At 31.4% G+C, this 17,302-nt stretch overlaps 1 long non-coding RNA gene across 1 annotated transcript; it reads right to left on the bottom strand.

Annotated features, from left to right (window-relative positions):
• Nucleotides 1-11,010: 11,010 nt before the first annotated feature.
• LOC146992961 (uncharacterized) lies at nucleotides 11,011-16,828 on the bottom strand. The gene is made up of 4 exons (XR_015038867.1): nucleotides 16,707-16,828; nucleotides 15,478-15,588; nucleotides 13,356-13,398; nucleotides 11,011-11,235 (listed from the first exon to the last, which is right to left on the bottom strand). It is a non-coding gene; the product is annotated as an uncharacterized LOC146992961 (long non-coding RNA).
• Nucleotides 16,829-17,302: the final 474 nt, after the last annotated feature.

Below are 17,302 nucleotides of genomic sequence, written 5' to 3' on the forward strand. Positions count from 1 at the left end.
CATGATCAATATTTTATTCCTCACAGAAAGCGAAACCTTCTCTTAATTATTATAATTTTCATCGAAAATAGTTTTATTTGTATATATTTTACCAAGTATTCATTACTTTTATCCTTGCTTTCCCTCTTTAATAACATCTTTATGTATTTATTTATGAGAACATATTTGAGTTTTTCAGCACATATTGAAACATAAGTATGTTTTGTAACAATTTACTCGTTATACCTGAAATTGTATGTATGAACTGTAGCTATAATATGCATAGTATTATTATGTAAGCGTAACTGTAATATGTTCGACAGCATATTTTATACTTAAACTGCATGTGTTGCATCGCCCTTCTATCCCCTAGCGAAACAATCCAGACATACACAAATACACACACATATAGAGACAGACGAATATTTATAATATCTTTCTAATAATATTACACTTAACGGCAAGAAGTTATTTTTCAGTATCTCCGATTTTTCAATTGTTGAACAAATTTTAATTTTAGTCGAATATATGCAGGCTGAAACATCATAATCGCACCATTCTAGATTTTTGAGAGAGAGTGTGTTAAAATTCTTTCCGAGTAATTAAATATGTATTATTTTGCATCTTTCTGAAGGCAGAACCTTTGTTTTATGCAAATTTAGGAAAATATTGTTTTCGCAAAATAAGTGAGTATAGGTACTTGTAATAGTTTTGCTTTATAATTAATTTCAGTTTTAATTTAAAGGCAGCATAAATTACTCCTTGTTTCTTAATAAAAAATTAAGAAAAGATTATTTATATAAGGCAAACAGAAAAATCGAATTGTCCTAAGGCTTCTCTACCAAATTCCGATGTTTGAAAAATGTCGGAGGAAGAATTCTCTTTAAAAATCTATCGTTGTGCTTAATGAAACTTAAAATCTCATTTAAAGCTCAAGGGCAAAACTTGGCCATGCCTTAACCCAAATTATCATATTTCGTCTACTCATTTAACAATCAGATCTTTGTCTTCATTCAAAAAATATGTTTTATTTTTTATATCATAATAAATATTTGGCAATAATGTTTAAGCTGTCTTTTCTAAATTCTGTCACTTTAACAAAAACTTAATCACCCTTATAAAAATTGCTCATTAATATATATTCTAAACGCAATATATTAATCAAAAGACCTGTTAATTTAGAGGTACTGGACATCTATAAATTACGGGATAACTCTTTTAGCGTATTTTCATATTGCTGTTATTAACTGCCCTAGTTTCTTAACCATATTCTGTGTAATACATCATCTTCTACTACGTACTATTAAATATATTTGTGAGTCCCGAAATATATTATTATCCATGTAATTCTCAATGTCTATTATAAGTTGCTTTCTGCGTTGTTTGACTCATTTTTTATCCATTAAGTGAATTTTAGCCTTATTATAATTATTGTTATTATTATTATTAGTTTAAAATTTTTATTTTTGCACTTTCAAACACCATATTTATTGCTGAAAAATTTTCTAATCTTAATAAAATATTCGGGTTCTGACACTCAAAAATTCATGTTTATGAAAATACAGGATCTGACTGTAATGTAATCCTATGTACGCCCGAGTAAAATTCATTGCTTTTTTTCCATTCGCAGTATCGTACTATCGCAATGAGATTAGATTTAGGTACATACTAAACTATTGCACTAGACTAATAATATCAAGTCGGAACTTTTATAGGAATGTTGAGCTACGGACGAAGATTAAGTTACAGTATGGATTATATTTTACGCCCTACCTGTAATTCCGAACTTTTATAAATCCTATTTTACTTTCTACACTATATATTATAATCATATAAATATACTATATCCACTACCATCACTTTAAATCAATGAATACGCAAAAAAATGAAAGTTTCACATGAGTCAGCAGATTAAATAGGATAAGAAACCACATAAACATATCGATAAAGTCTATATTATCAAAAACGAAAGGCATCTTATACGAACTCATGCGAATAAATAATGTTCAAAAATGGTTTACAATTTTGGCTTCAAATATAAACTATTTTATGTAAACTAGTAAATGCATTACAGCTTCAACACATTTATAATAGCAACAGTTTTCCTGATTTTTCAAAAGCCAATCTCCCCGAGCTAAGAGTTTCCTATAATATTAACCCTAACTGAAATGAAACTGACGGCTGCTTTTACATCGCCATTCATTCTTTCCCTATGGAGAAACAAATTAACTAAGAAAAGAGTTTAGCATTATGTATGCTGTTTAACCAAACCTAGTACGACAGCTGCGCTATCAATTAGAGGTTTGTTTCACAAAGCAGTCCCCGGTGTTGTGTCAACACACTAAAATACACAAAAGTATAGGAATTTAAGATGGGGAGAGATGATGATGAGAATTCAATTATCTTTGAGATACTACGAGTGGTTCTCGGTAAATAAGGCAGTGAATTGAAGGACGTGGGCCTGATGACACACTATTTTAAAATTTTAAGACGGTGATGTGTGTTAATAGGAACGTTTATTTTGATCTTACATGCTTTGTAGACTAAAACACGTGAAGAGGATTTATAAGAACCAGGAAATAAAAGTTTAAATATTGTAAAAAGGAAGTATTGGAATAAGCTTATGAATTACTTATAGCCCATTAAAATAAAATAATATCTATATATGTAATTAACAGCTCTGCAAGCACTGCAATTTAATGCTCAATGCTAAATCTTGAAGAAAATTTTAAATATACTGCTAACAGTCTTTTATATGCAATTAACAGCTTGGCAAGCACAGCAATTTAATGCTCAGTGCTAAAGCTTGAAGAAAATTTTAAATATACTGCTAACAGGCTTTTGACAAATCCGATATAACGTTCTTCAAAATTCATCATGTGCTAAGAAACTACATAATGCTTCATTACAATTTCTGTTTCGCTTTTTGTCAGTTAGGTAAGATTGATTTTAAATCAATCCTGATCCAACAGGCATTTTCTTTTTCAAACAAGTAGAAGCCATTCTGGATCATACTCGAATAAATGAATGCATGAACATAAAGATAAGTTTGAAAGGACAAAATATTTTTTGTTATACTTATTTAAAGTTCCTGTGGTATTTTCATAACATTATAATTATTGTCATTATTATAATTTTCATCGAAAATAGTTTTATTTGTATATATAATGATGATAACATGATGAAAACATGTATTAACTCGAACGAAAATTCAGGTACTTTTTCAACAAGAATAGGAGAAGAAGGAAGAAGAAATAAGAAATAAATTACGCATACTTTATATAAAATTAGTTTACATTCTATTTACTGAATAATTGTTCTAACATTTATATTTAGTGATCCCAAATGTGTTTAAAATGTATACTTGTCATACGTGGCCACGGAAATAAAATAAGTCAGAGCAATCATTTTAAATTAAGAGCCCTTTGCAGCGGCAGCGCCAAACAGACGATACGGACTTAAAAACTGTACAGAAAAGCGCCAATTGGCGAAACAGTAAACCCGTTTGGCAAACCTACAGGCTGACGGGGAGAGAGGAATTTTCCCCGGCAGTCAAGTGGAACTACTTCAACAAATGTGTGCGTCTCTGCTTCGCCGAGATATGTGAACTTGTGTACTCGCATCTGTACTGTGCTCTGAATTTCTTAAGCCGTTATAATGTACCCGGCAACTGTTACTTTTCTTTATTAAATTTGATTATTAATTGTAACATGTCTATCTTAACTAAGATTTCAGCTTTCCTAGTTAATGTTAGGGATATTTTCGTATGCACGTGTTACTCGCACGTACATCATTGGTGACCCTGTCCCTCGCTCCTTCTGTTTCGATCCCTAATGACTATCTGTCTCAATCTTTGTTAAAAAACTAAAAATATGCCTTATTTTGATGCCAATGCTCTTCCTTATGACTGATAAAGACTCCACCCTATTTATTTCCTCCTCATTTTATCGTACGGATTACACGTGGTTTATCACACTTAAGGAGGATTTACAGGTATGTGGTCAAATTTTTTTAATTATCTGTGATTGGTCTTAATTATGTTTTTGTGATATGTTTTGCTCTAAAATTATAGTTTTAATTTAATTATTGATTGTTTAAAATTGATCTTTGGGTAATATTTGTGCTCACACTTTTATTGAGATATTGAATGTCTTCATTATTTTATTCTAAATTGATACTGTTTTGATAAGGTATAGTGTAAAACATTAAGTTTACGATTTACGATATATTTATAATTGGCAACCATGCCAGGATCGGAAGGCCAAACCAACGAGGAATCGAATGTGGCGGTTCAGGAGCCACAAATCTCACACGTGGCAGTTAAAATTCCCCCTTTATGAAAAAAAACGTTAAACTTTGGTTTATTCAAGTTGAAAGTAACTTTGCTTTAGCGAAGATTAGTAGGGATAGTACAAAATACAACCACGTGGTTTCTTCGATAGACCCTGAAACTCTTTCCGCAGTATCAGATATTTTAGTATTTAATCCCCCAGCGACGGCTAAATATGATGCCCTTAAAGCTAGGTTAATAGTAGAATTCTCAGATTCGGAAAGCGAGCAAATACGCAGACTTATTTCTGAATTGCATTTAGGGGACGACAAACCATCTCACTTATTGAGAAAAATGAGAGAATTAGGTGGAAACTGTATAACTGACGAATTTTTAAAATCATTATGGCTGCAAAGGTTACCTTCCGAGGTGCATGCCATTTTATCAATAAGTTCGGAATCCTTAGACAATTTAGCAAAAATGGCTGTTAAGATAGCTGAAGTGCGCACGCCAACGAACAACAGCGTGTTCGCGGTCCAGGCAGCTTCGGCGAGTTCCCCCAGAAACCCTAACGATTCTGGTGCCCCCCTCGAGGAGCTTAAGGCCTTAAGGAGTGAAATCTCTGCCCTAAGTAAACAAGTCGAGCGACTCTCCCGCGGAAAAACGAAGAATAATTTCCCCCGGGATCAACATAACCAAGCACGTAGTTTTTCGCGTGGGCATTCCCGAGAGCGTGTGAACAATTATTGTTATTTTCATTCGCGATTCGGTAATAATGCACGAAAATGTCGAGCACCTTGTTCCTTTTCTCAGAACACTACGGCCCAGGAAAACTAGTAGTAGCGGCTGTCGATCGAAATTCATCGGCAGTCGCGCATTCATGTCGTTTACATGTTTACGATAACAGATTAAATTTAAACTTTTTGATTGATTCGGGCTCGGATGTTTCATGTGCGACACCGACTTCTAAGTTTAAGAAAATGCATCCTGATTCGCTTCAATTATTTGCCGCGAATAATTCCAGAATTTCTACGTATGGAACAAAATTGTTAACTGTGAATTTAGGACTTAGACGAAACTTTTCTTGGAAGTTTTTAATCGCCGATGTACCAGTGCCTATAATAGGAGCCGACTTTTTAAGGCATTTTGATCTTTTAATCGATTTAAAACAAGGTAGGCTTATCGATAATACTACGAAATTAACTCGTATTGGTTCTCTTTCCGATTCTAAAAATTATTTTTCGGTAAAGTTAATATCTGGTGATTCACCATATCACAGAATCTTGAAAGACTTTCCGGAAGTACTGAAGTTAAAATCCGATTCGGGTAGAGTAAAGCATAGTACGGTTCATTACATCGAAACAAACGGTCCTCCTGTGCACAGTAAACCGCGTAGGTTAAGCCCTAAGTTATACGAAGCAGTAAAAAAAGAATTTCAATTTATGAGAGATCAAGGTATTTGTAGACCATCAAAATCAGCATGGTCATCACCTCTTCATGTAGTCTCTAAAAGTTCGGGCGACATACGGCCAGTAGGAGACTACCGAAAACTAAACGCGTGAACCGAACCCGACAGATACCCTATCCCGCATTTACAAGACTTTAATAATACGCTTAGCGGAAAGACAATTTTTTCAAAAATTGATATCGTTCGGGCATATCATCATATACCAGTCCATCCAGATCATATACCGAAAACTGCAGTTTGCACCCCATTTGGTCTTTTCGAATTTCCGTTTTTAAATTTCGGACTGTGCTGAGCAGCTCAAACCTTTCAAAGGTTTATGAACGAAATTATTGGAGATCTAAAATTCGCCTACGTCTACTTAGATGATATTTTGATATTTAGTGATACGGAAGATGAGCATAAATCTCACCTACGTACTGTTTTTGAAAGATTAACTTCATATTGATTGACAATTAACGCTTCGAAATGTGTTTTCGGCGTTCCGGAAATATCTTTTTAGGCCATATAATCAATAAAGATGGTACCAAGCCTCTGACGAACAAAGTGGAACCGATACTTAACTACCCACTTCCTAAAACGGTAAAAGATTTGCAGAGATTTTTAGGATTTTTAAATTTTTACCGTCGAGTTTTACCCAACGTAGCCCAGAATCAAATACATTTAACTTCGTATTTAAAAGGGGCTAAGAAAAATGATAAGACAATCCTGAATTTGTCTGAGGAAGCGCGGAGTGAATTTCAAAAGTGCAAACAGCTAATCGCTAATGCTGTTCTTTTGGCACACCCGAAGAAAGATGCCCAGTTGGTTTTACAGGTTGATGCGTCAGACTTCGCGATCGGTGGAACGCTATCACAAATAGTTGATAGATAGAAATTTACAGCCTCTCGCATTTTTCTCACGAAAGCTTTCGCAGGCGGAAAGGAACTATAGTGCGTATGATCGAGAGCTATTGGCAGCTTATGCTGCTATTAGGCATTTTAAGCATATGTTGGAAGCAAGGAACTTTTCTTTAATCACCGATCACAAACCGCTCACGTATGCATTCCGACAGCGTTTGGATAAGTGTTCACCTCGTCAGGCTAGGCAGTTAGACTTTATCTCACAATTCACCACTGAAATTCGCCATATAAAAGGTTCGGAGAATATCGCTGCCGACGTACTTTCGCGTATAGAAGCAATAAGCATGCCTAACCCTATCGACTATGAGGAAATCGCTAAAATGCAAGAAATCGACCCAGAATTACAAACATTGCTTAAAGAGTCAAAAGTTCTACATCTAAAAAAAAATTACCTTACCGAATTGTAGCTTACCGATATATTGCGATGTGTCAACAGGTAACGCCCGTCCTTACATTCCTCCGGCATTCCGTGAGAAAGATTTTGCCACCTTGCACAATTTGTCTCACCCCGGCATTCGCGCATCAACAAAGTTAGTATGATCACGGTTTGTTTGGTCTTCCATCCGCAAAGATTGCGCGAAATGGGCACGGCAGTGCATTCCGTGCCAGAAAGCAAAAGTAAGCAGGCATACTAGAACCCCGTTAATGAAGTTTCCAAACCAATCACAGAGGTTTGATCACGTCCACCTTGACCTTGTTGGTCCCCTACCTCCTTCTCAAAATAATTATTACTGTCTAACTATGATAGATAGATTTACTAGATGGCCCGAAGCAGTACCCATACCAGACATAACAGCACGCACAGTAGCACAGGCTTTCTATGACCACTGGATTACTCGATTTGGTTGTCCGACTGTTATTACTACCGACCAAGGGCGACAGTTTGAAAACGGCTTATTTCGAGCCCTTTCCCAATTATTGGGAATCAAGAGGATCAGGACGTCTCCGTACCACCCACAGGCGAATGGACTGATCGAGGAATTCCACCGTCCTTTGAAAGCTGCCTTAAAAGCGCACGATACCAGTGACTGGGTGGCTGCCCTTCCAACGCTGCTGATGGGTTTCCGCGCCGCTCTCAAAGAGGACATAGGAGCAACCACTTCTGAACTGGTGTATGGAAAGACTATCCGTCTCCCAGGAGAATTTTTCAATCCGACACCTCCGGATGCGTCCCCCAAACAGTTTGTGGAGGATTTAAAATCTCACTTTGCCAGTGTCCGCCCGACCACGACTTCTAGCCACGGCCAGCGAACATGTTTCATTCATCCACGCCTTCACAAGTCCACATATGTGTTTGTTCGACACGACGGAGTTAGAAAACCACTTCAAACTTCTTATGATGGACCATTTAAGGTGCTAGAAAGACAAGATAAAACGTTTGATCTCGAAATAAAAGGGACTAAGCAAACGATCTCCATAGATAGACTGAAACCCGCTTTTGTAACCATGGACTCTTCTCAAGTTGCTTCCAAGAGTGTGAAAAAAACTTCGGACATTTGTATCACCCGTTCTGGACGATTAATCCGACCCCCGCATCGGTATGTCATTTCGTTGACACTGCGGAGGGAGTATGCAGCGGCAGCGCCAAACAGGCGATACGGACTTAAAAACTGTACAGAAAAGCGCCAATTGGCGAAACAGTAAACCCGTTTGGCAAACCTACAGGCTGACGGGGAGAGAGGAATTTTCCCCGGCAGTCAAGTGGAACTACCCAGGCAGCATGCATTCGTAAATTGCACGAGAAAAATACGTGCAATTTACGAATGGCCTTTCGTATAAAAAACGTTCAAGTTGAACGTAAAAATATCATAAAAAGTGTCCAGTGGCAATTACTAAATATTTACGTTATACTATACGTTTACGAATGGCCTTTCGTATAAAAAACGTTCAAGTTGAACGTAAAAATATCATAAAAAGTGTCCAGTGGCAATTACTAAATATTTACGTTATACTATACGTAACTTTTACGTAAAATTTAGGTATATTTACGCGAGAGACTACTGTTTATTCGCAACTTTTACGTATAATATACGTAAATTTCAGGGATTTACGTATATTTTTAGTAAAAATTTACGTATATTTATCGCATATACGTAAATCTCAATTTTTTGCTTCCCGTATGCGTATATATTTAGTAAAAATTTACCCGATTTTTTACTGTATATAAACGTATATATTAGGTAAAACGGTACAAAAACGTATATATTTGATAGAAATTAACGTATATATTTCCCGTAATTTACGGTACAAAAACGTATATTTATTTGATAGTAATTGACCTAAATCTTCCCTATGTTTTCTTTGCATATGCGAATGACTGGTAAAAATTTAATCCAATGTATTCTCTACTTTACTGTGTATAAATGCACATTTTTTGGTAAAAAATTTGCATAAATCTCCAACTACCTTTTCACTGCATTTTTCATAAAATGTACTTATTTTAATCTCATATTTTTTATATAAATCTATGCACAAAACTTTCTGTATGCTATGATTAAAAGGTAAAATAATTTTTATATCAAATTCTTACATATCTGCCTTTTAGTTATGTACAGCAATATGGAATATATATAACTGGAAAATTTAAATGCACTAGTAAATTAAAAAAAAAAATTCTATTAAAAAATTACATAACACTTAAAGGCTAAAAATGACTTTTAATATTTCATTTCAAAGTGACTACAAAATATGCAATAAATTTCATAAACATCAATTCTGTGTTTTAAATCAATTAATACTATCGTTCATTTGCATTTTTGTTTACTAAATTCATTTCATAAATTTAAATTTAGTAAAAAACTGTAGCAAACAGTTGTTTACTAAATAACACTTTAAATAAATTATTTGCTTTTCCGAAGGACATATTCTTATGCCATGTAAATGAACGATAGCATTGATTGATTTAAAACATAGAACTCAGGTTTACAAAATTTATTGCATATTTTGTAGTCACTTTGAAATGAAATATTAAAAGTGATTTTCAGCCTTTTAGTGTTATGTAATTTTTGAATAGAAATTAATTTTTTGGCATTTAAATTTTCAAGTTATATATATTCCATATTGCTGTACATACCTAAAAGGTGGATATGTAAAAATTTGATATTAAATTAATTTTAACTTTTAATCATAATATGCAGAACATTTTTGCATAATTTATATAAAAAAATAAGAGATTAAAATAAGCACATTTTACGAAAAATGCAGTAAATAGGTAATTGGAGATTTATGCAAATTTTTTACCAAAAATGTGCACTTATACACAGTAAATAGGATAAGACATCGGACTAAATTTTTACCAAAGTCATTCGTATATGCAAAGAAAACATAGGGAAGATTTAGGTCAATTATTATCAAATATATAAGTTTTTGTACCGTAAAATACAGGGAATATCTACGTTAATTTCTATCTAAAGTACAATATAGTTAATTAACAAATTCAGTAAACGAATGTAGGACAAAAGAAAACATCATACGTTTAGATTATTTGAATGAGTGTGCTAAATTTTAAAATTGTTAAATATAGACCAGAAAATTGTAGAAAACTTACCTTTTCCAATAGTTTACCAAGTTGACTTTGTTATTTTCCTTGAAGATGAATGTTTAATGTCATAAATATTTCATTCATATCTTCAGATAATACATAAATATATACATATTTATTTATTAAAATTCAGTTTATCCCAAACATGTTAAAGAAAATATTAATTTGCATGCAAGTTAATCGAGTAACTTCTGTTTTAATTACACACATAATTATGATATGTAAAAATTTTACATTTATCAGTCAATCTTGCAATGTGTTGTAATCTATTATTGTTGTCTTTCTCAGTTTAAAATCTTATAAATATATTAGATCAGTACTAAAAGTTCACCTCTACAAAAGAAATGCTTTATTGAGGTATTTTTAAAAAGTTCCCTTTTACAATGTAACTGTTAATTTCATAAATAAGTTCATAAAATTATGCAAATTCAAAATTACCTAAATATGTTCTTTATTTTATCTTATATACCAGATAAAATTTTAAAAAGTTAAATTTGTTTAGGAATATTGAAGTTTTTAAATATTTATCTCATGTGACTTTTTCTATAACATCATTATAAATGTAAATGTTGATGTGGACATAACAATTATTTTTTTTTCATCAAATAGCTTTATGGTATTAAATGACTTAAAAAGAGGCCACTGGACAAAAGAAAGCAATTAGAAGTTGGCTAATTTTTTATTAATTTGTTGTCAAATGCTGTGCATTTTAGATTATGCTCATATGATGACAATGAGTTATTTAAATTATAAAATTATTATGAACATATCCCACATAAATTAACAAGTATAAAATTTCAAGTTGTTTGAAGTATTATGAACTGTAATACTTGCAAAAGAAATACACAAGAAATTAATTTAAGAATTAGGTTTATTTTACAGGTATTCGAAAACTGCAATTACTGTTAAACAATAAAAACTAACATTAAATCTGAAGAGCATATTTTTTTCAATAATAAAATTCAACATAGACTTCATGCAGCTTCGCCATATTTGTTCTATAGATCGCTGTCTTTAATATCCTGCTCGATTTTTGTAAAAGTGAATTCTTTGTCACCCAATGTTTTGAGAACAGCTCCTAAACAAGAAAAAGAAAAATTTGTAATAATTTCACACTTCAGATGTTTTCAGTTTTTAAATATAGTTGAAGTATTAAAAGATGCATATAAAATGCACTGAGTATTTCATATTTAAAAATTTACATTTCAGTAATTGAAAATTTAATTTCATACTATCACACAGTAAGCTTTAATTATATACTTTACACAATGCCTATAATTTCAAGTAAAAAATACTTAAGATTTGTTTAGAACTGCAAGGTTGAGAAAGTCTTTAATGGCTATGTTTGTATTTAAGTACATGAGAAAAAACTTAATTTTGTATTAATTATATTGCATTAGCCTTTTCAATTTTACTCCTACATATAGTAAAGAATATTCGCTTTCTTACAGATAACTTTTTCTTAAACAAAGAGTAAGCAGAAAACTAATCATAACACTATATACATATAACAGAATACTTCATAAACATATACATGTCATTAACATACGTATATGCATTAACAGGCTATTTTACACATTTCAATAAACCAGAAACCAATACACAATCAAAAGTATTATCCGTAAATTCCTCCAAAATCAGAGCAAAAATCTTTAATTATGATAACAATGGCATCTCAGTTTGCAATATAAAATATTTCAAGTCTACATTCATGTGCATTCTAAGCAAACAGAAAGCTGAATAACAATAAAATTATAAATACCATAAAAAAGTTAAGAGCCACGTAGAATGATAGCAAGACTAAATGAAGTCTTCCTTCAAAAATCAATTTAAATTAAAAAATTTGCCTTCCTATTTAACATCTCAAAACAGGGTTACTGCTTTCACTAACTAAATTTCCTGTCTTGGCAAAATAAAAATTGTCACTTCTGTTGCAGGAAATATTTGCTGCAAACTTTGTATGCAAATAATCCAGTGAAAAAATTTTAATTGTGGCTTGAATATTTTCTTTATTAAATAAATGAAAAATTGCCACATAATATTAATTTATGATCCACATGAAGCTTTTTACCTCTACCATATCATGCAGCTATTTTAAAATATATACTCTCATATAAAAGCCACAGAATTTTTTTACCAATATTAATATAGTATAAATCATTAATAAATCTTCTAAAAACAGCCCCAAAATTTCTGAATTTGATACCCAAAACATAATTCTATGTAACTGTTAATGTATGCATTTGCTTGCACATACTTAAAATGAATTATACACACAAAAATTTAACATATTAACTTTAATAAATTCTCAATTAGCAGGATGACTCAATTAAGGCAAAATATGAAAGAAATCTATCTGATGGAATAGTTGTAAAAGATATATTTAAAAAAAGCTAATATTGTTTACCTTACACATGGCAGAAATTGAGTAAACTGTATGCAGCTGGATTATTATAAATTGAGTAAACTGTATGCACCCAAATGGTTAAAGTCACACTAGGGCTTTAACCATTTGGGTGCAAAGAAGCACCTCAATTTAAAAAAGCTAATAGAATTTTATAACTTTTACAATCTAGTACAAATATTAGACACATAAACAACACTAAATGCCATTATTTACTTGCATATTTTCCTTCTTTGTGTACTCTTAATTTTTTAGGATATGATTTAGAAACAAAGTTATGGTAAAAATGTATACTGGTAAAAAAAATATTGCTGAAACTGATAAGTCCTTTTAATTATATACTATAGTGCAAAGAGGGATGAAATATGTGACTAAATATGATAAATCAGATTACAACAACATTAAACAAATAACATGAAAAACTGAAAAAAGAAATTTTATTTGAAATTATTTTTTAACTCGTGGAAAGACAGACAGTATTTCCAACTTATTAAATTCAATTATATTTTACCTTCGTCAAACCAATATTGTTAAGAGAGTTGTATTTAAAATCGGTGCTAAGCTAAAGCTGCTTTCTTGCCTAATTTTATACTATTGAAAATACCGGTAATTGTCAAAGTTATTCGTACTCAATATGTGCAAGATTATTAATGAGCTGCCAAACCGCAGTTAACCATCTAATATACTACATTCAACATTATTATTTTTCTTTTTGAATGTCAGGTTTTCATTATTTCTGCCAATATATCTGTAACAGGACATAAAGATTGAGTTAATGTAGAATAGAAAATTACCTTGCAAGTTAGCACCTTTACCTTAGTGGCAGTACTTCATTCTCTAGAAAAAACATTTTAAATTATTATACTTAAACAAAAAATTCATATTTGTTACAGCAAAACATCATTAACACAATAAACCAGAGTTGAATGCAAATCTAGTTTAACTCCATTCTTGAAAACTAGTTTATTACTTTCAATTTAATTTAAAAATAATAAAATATAAGGTATGTATTATGATGACTACCTAGATATCTCGCCTAAACTGGCAATCCTTGTAGGTTATACAGGTTAACCCTAACATAGGTTGTAGAGGGTACTAAGATAGAGAGTATTAATCCCACACTAGGGACTCTAACATTTGGTAGGAACAGTTTGAAAAGTGAAAGAGATTTATAGTGAACCAATGCAAAACAAAAACAATAGTTCTTTAGGGACAAAGCCCCTTTGGACTAATAAATACGAGTAAATTAACAGCTTTTAGCTATTTTTTTCTCTTTGTAAAAAATAGACATACAGAATATTTTTAGAAAATAACAGTACTTTAAGCATGCATTTTCCACATATTTAACACGATAATTCATTCTAGCTCTGTTGCAATACTGGCAAAGGTACTTCTCTGTTATTAGGACGGGATTCAGAAATGTACAATGAAACCTCAAGATACGAGGAAAGTATGAGCAAAATATGAGCATTAATTCGAGTAACAAGCAATGAGCCAGGCTGTTGGTATGGGTGGTGCCATTTCCCTATCCGGCTCAACTCGGGGAATCCCATTGTCAGATCACTCAGTGTTCTTTTATATACGTGTTTGTGCACTTGTAAGTTAATTGTTTTGACATTTAACGTGAAAATGATTATTTCAAGATGCCTCGCAAGAAGATTGTTGCCTCAGTGCTGCAAAGAAAAATTAGGAGGCCATGGCCGTCGATATCAAGAAAGAAATCGTAGATAAACATAAGCATGGTGACGGAATTGGCGAAGACTTGCGGCCTTTCAACATCGAAAATCTATACTATTCTGAAGAAGCAGGAAGAAATTAAGAAACCTGATGTAGCCAAAGGAATTATCGTTGCTTCCAAGCACCATAAAAGTACTCCTAGATGTTGAGAAGCTGTTGTTGGTGTGGATTAATGAGAAGGAGTTAAAATGTTGGTAACACAAAGTTAAACTATTGTTATATTATTTACCAGTGTTATTTATTAGGAAAAACTGACTTGATATTAAAATGTTGATATTTTTTGGGGTGTGGAACGGGTTAACTGAATTTCCATTATTTTCAATGGGGAAGCTTGTTTCTAGATACGAGAAATTCGCTATACCAGTTGAATGCTGGAACGAATTAAACTCGTATCTCGGGGTTCCACTGTAGATATGTAAGCATGTGTATATGCATGTATGCGCATATATGTGTATAAGTATACACATACATACATAAAGAATATACACATGCACACACGAGCACCTACATTTAAAAATGCATGCATATAAACACACATTTCTGAATCTGGTCCTGATAACAGAAGAATACCTACATGAATCATTGGATTTACATTAATCAGTTTTATTAGAATTCTTAAATGCAGAGGATTTACATTAATCAGTTTTATTAGAATTCTTAAATGAAATCTTCACTATCCGAAAATTCAGTTTCATTTCCAGCTGAAACTGTATCAGGACAATCTCATTTATATTATTTCCCTCTAACAACTGAACATTTTGAAAACCTTTTCTATTCCATGGAAAACTAATGCTACATTAAACATACATTTTCTAAATCTGAAAATTTTAAGTTAGCTTAGAAACTGTAATCATTCTTAAAAAAGTTTGACTTATGCAGATGTTAGATCAATAAAATTACTTTCCTGTGAAAAAGTAATATGGCATTGAACAACATGATTTTACACATCAAGATATACTGAGTGAAAATTCCTGAAATGTTTTATTTCTTGGTATCTCTGCAAGAATTGTAAAAATAAGAATACCTCCATTTTTTAAAAGAAAAATGTTTAGTAAATACTATGAAGAAAATTGGTTACATTATTTACAGTTCATAATTAATAGAAAATAAATCATTTCTTAGCTTATCAGAATTTATTTTTATCACATTCATAAACAGTACTAATTTAAACAAACATACCATTATGATTTCAATAACTATGAAATAGAAAATCCAAATCTGCATCTTTGATGGTCTAGTAGATTGGACGTCTTCGTTTACTACAATTCAGCAGGGTGCTGACTCCCCAGACTGTAATATATATATATATATATATAATTAATTTACAAGGGAAAAAGCAACAAAAATATAAACAATTTCTTGGTTTTATATAAGCATTTCTGCGCATTTACAATTTTAATTTTTTTAACTAGCTAGTTATATCAAAATACATGATTTAGTAAAATATAATTCAAATAATTTAAGGTATTTTAGATCAAATACTAATTTTTCAATAAATTTTTTCATGCAAGTCTAATAATCAACATAACTATCAAGTTTTGACTTCAAAAATTATGTTTAGAGAAACTTGAAGCTGCAGTAAATAGTAATAAATTTATTCAAAACTGAAAGTAAAGCATTCTTACTTTATTTTCTTACTTTAACTATGGCAGATCTTTTAAAACAATAAAATCAAACAAACAAAAAAGAAATGCATTCGTGAAAGGACTTAGGACTTACTTATTATTCATGAAAGGATATATTTCAGTAATTACAAGTGCATAAAAATGCAGTATATATATATATATAAAAAATGAACACAGATTTGGAACAAAGTACCTGTGTTTCTATGGCATAAAATTTCCTTTTTTAATAGCACAATATCTTTGAGTTAAAGATTATATATTAAAGCAAATTTATAAAACTAAATTCAAAAATAAGAAATTAAATTATTTTTTGGGAAAACACTAAGCAAATAAAAAATTTTGAATTTCATAAATAAATGAAAGTTACATGCTTTATTTTTTGGCATAAGGTAGATAACATTTTCATAACAGATTTCTGAACAATTAGTCATGTTAATATTGCCTTTCTTTTTCCATTAAAAGTTATTTCCTGCTTAATTTCAGTATGCTTTAAGATAAATATTAAAACGTTTGAGTAAAAATAATATAACTATAAAAAGGTGTGACACATACAAACAGGAGTGACACAAACAGTAAGAAACAGACTAGTGCAAATTTTTTTCAATTTATTGTTTTGGTATTCTATGTCATTAACAGTACCAAATCCTGAAAATGAATCATTAGACTCGTACACAAAAGAACACATGGAAAATCACATTTTCTACACAGACGCTATTTATAAAATTTCATATAGGTGAAGAAAGTACGAGTATTAAACACTGAAAATATAAAATATTCACTTACTTTCTTCAAATAATTAGTAACTTCGATGGATTCAGTCACAAACGCCAATCCACGAACAAACAGTATTCTTTGCGACTTTACCATTCTTTTCGACCTCCATTGCTGAGTGCTGACTTCACAAATATCCCGCCACAACCGGAAGTAGAAAGTGTCTGCTTTGCCATTGGTCAGTGAACAAGAATTGCAATGCTTTTTTTTTCTTTATAATTAAACATATTAAGAAAGCCTCTAAATTAGAATATGAAATAAACTTACTCTTGCATTATATAAATTTATATTCACAGCATCTCTGTATTAAGGTAATAATTAAATTTTTCTACGAAAAATAGAAATGTCTGTGTATGCGCATGCTCAGTGTATAATCATAAATCCGGTTAATTTTTATAAGTTAGCGTAAAATTAACTATGCAAATTTTGAGTTCATTTAACTGGACCCTTGTACTTATTCTGTAGATCTCCATATTAAGAATGTCTTTAACTGTTTCAGGAAAAATATAAAATTATTTATTTACATTATTTATTAATTTTTTCCTCATATAAAAATTATTAAAATCGCTAATATCATTTTTTCCGTGCATTAAACAAAATTAAAAAAA

This window comes from Stegodyphus dumicola, chromosome X2 (genome assembly GCF_044657685.1).
Source record: "Stegodyphus dumicola isolate Sdum_Otavi_A_Nest chromosome X2, ASM4465768v1".
Lineage (NCBI taxonomy): Eukaryota > Metazoa > Arthropoda > Arachnida > Araneae > Eresidae > Stegodyphus > Stegodyphus dumicola.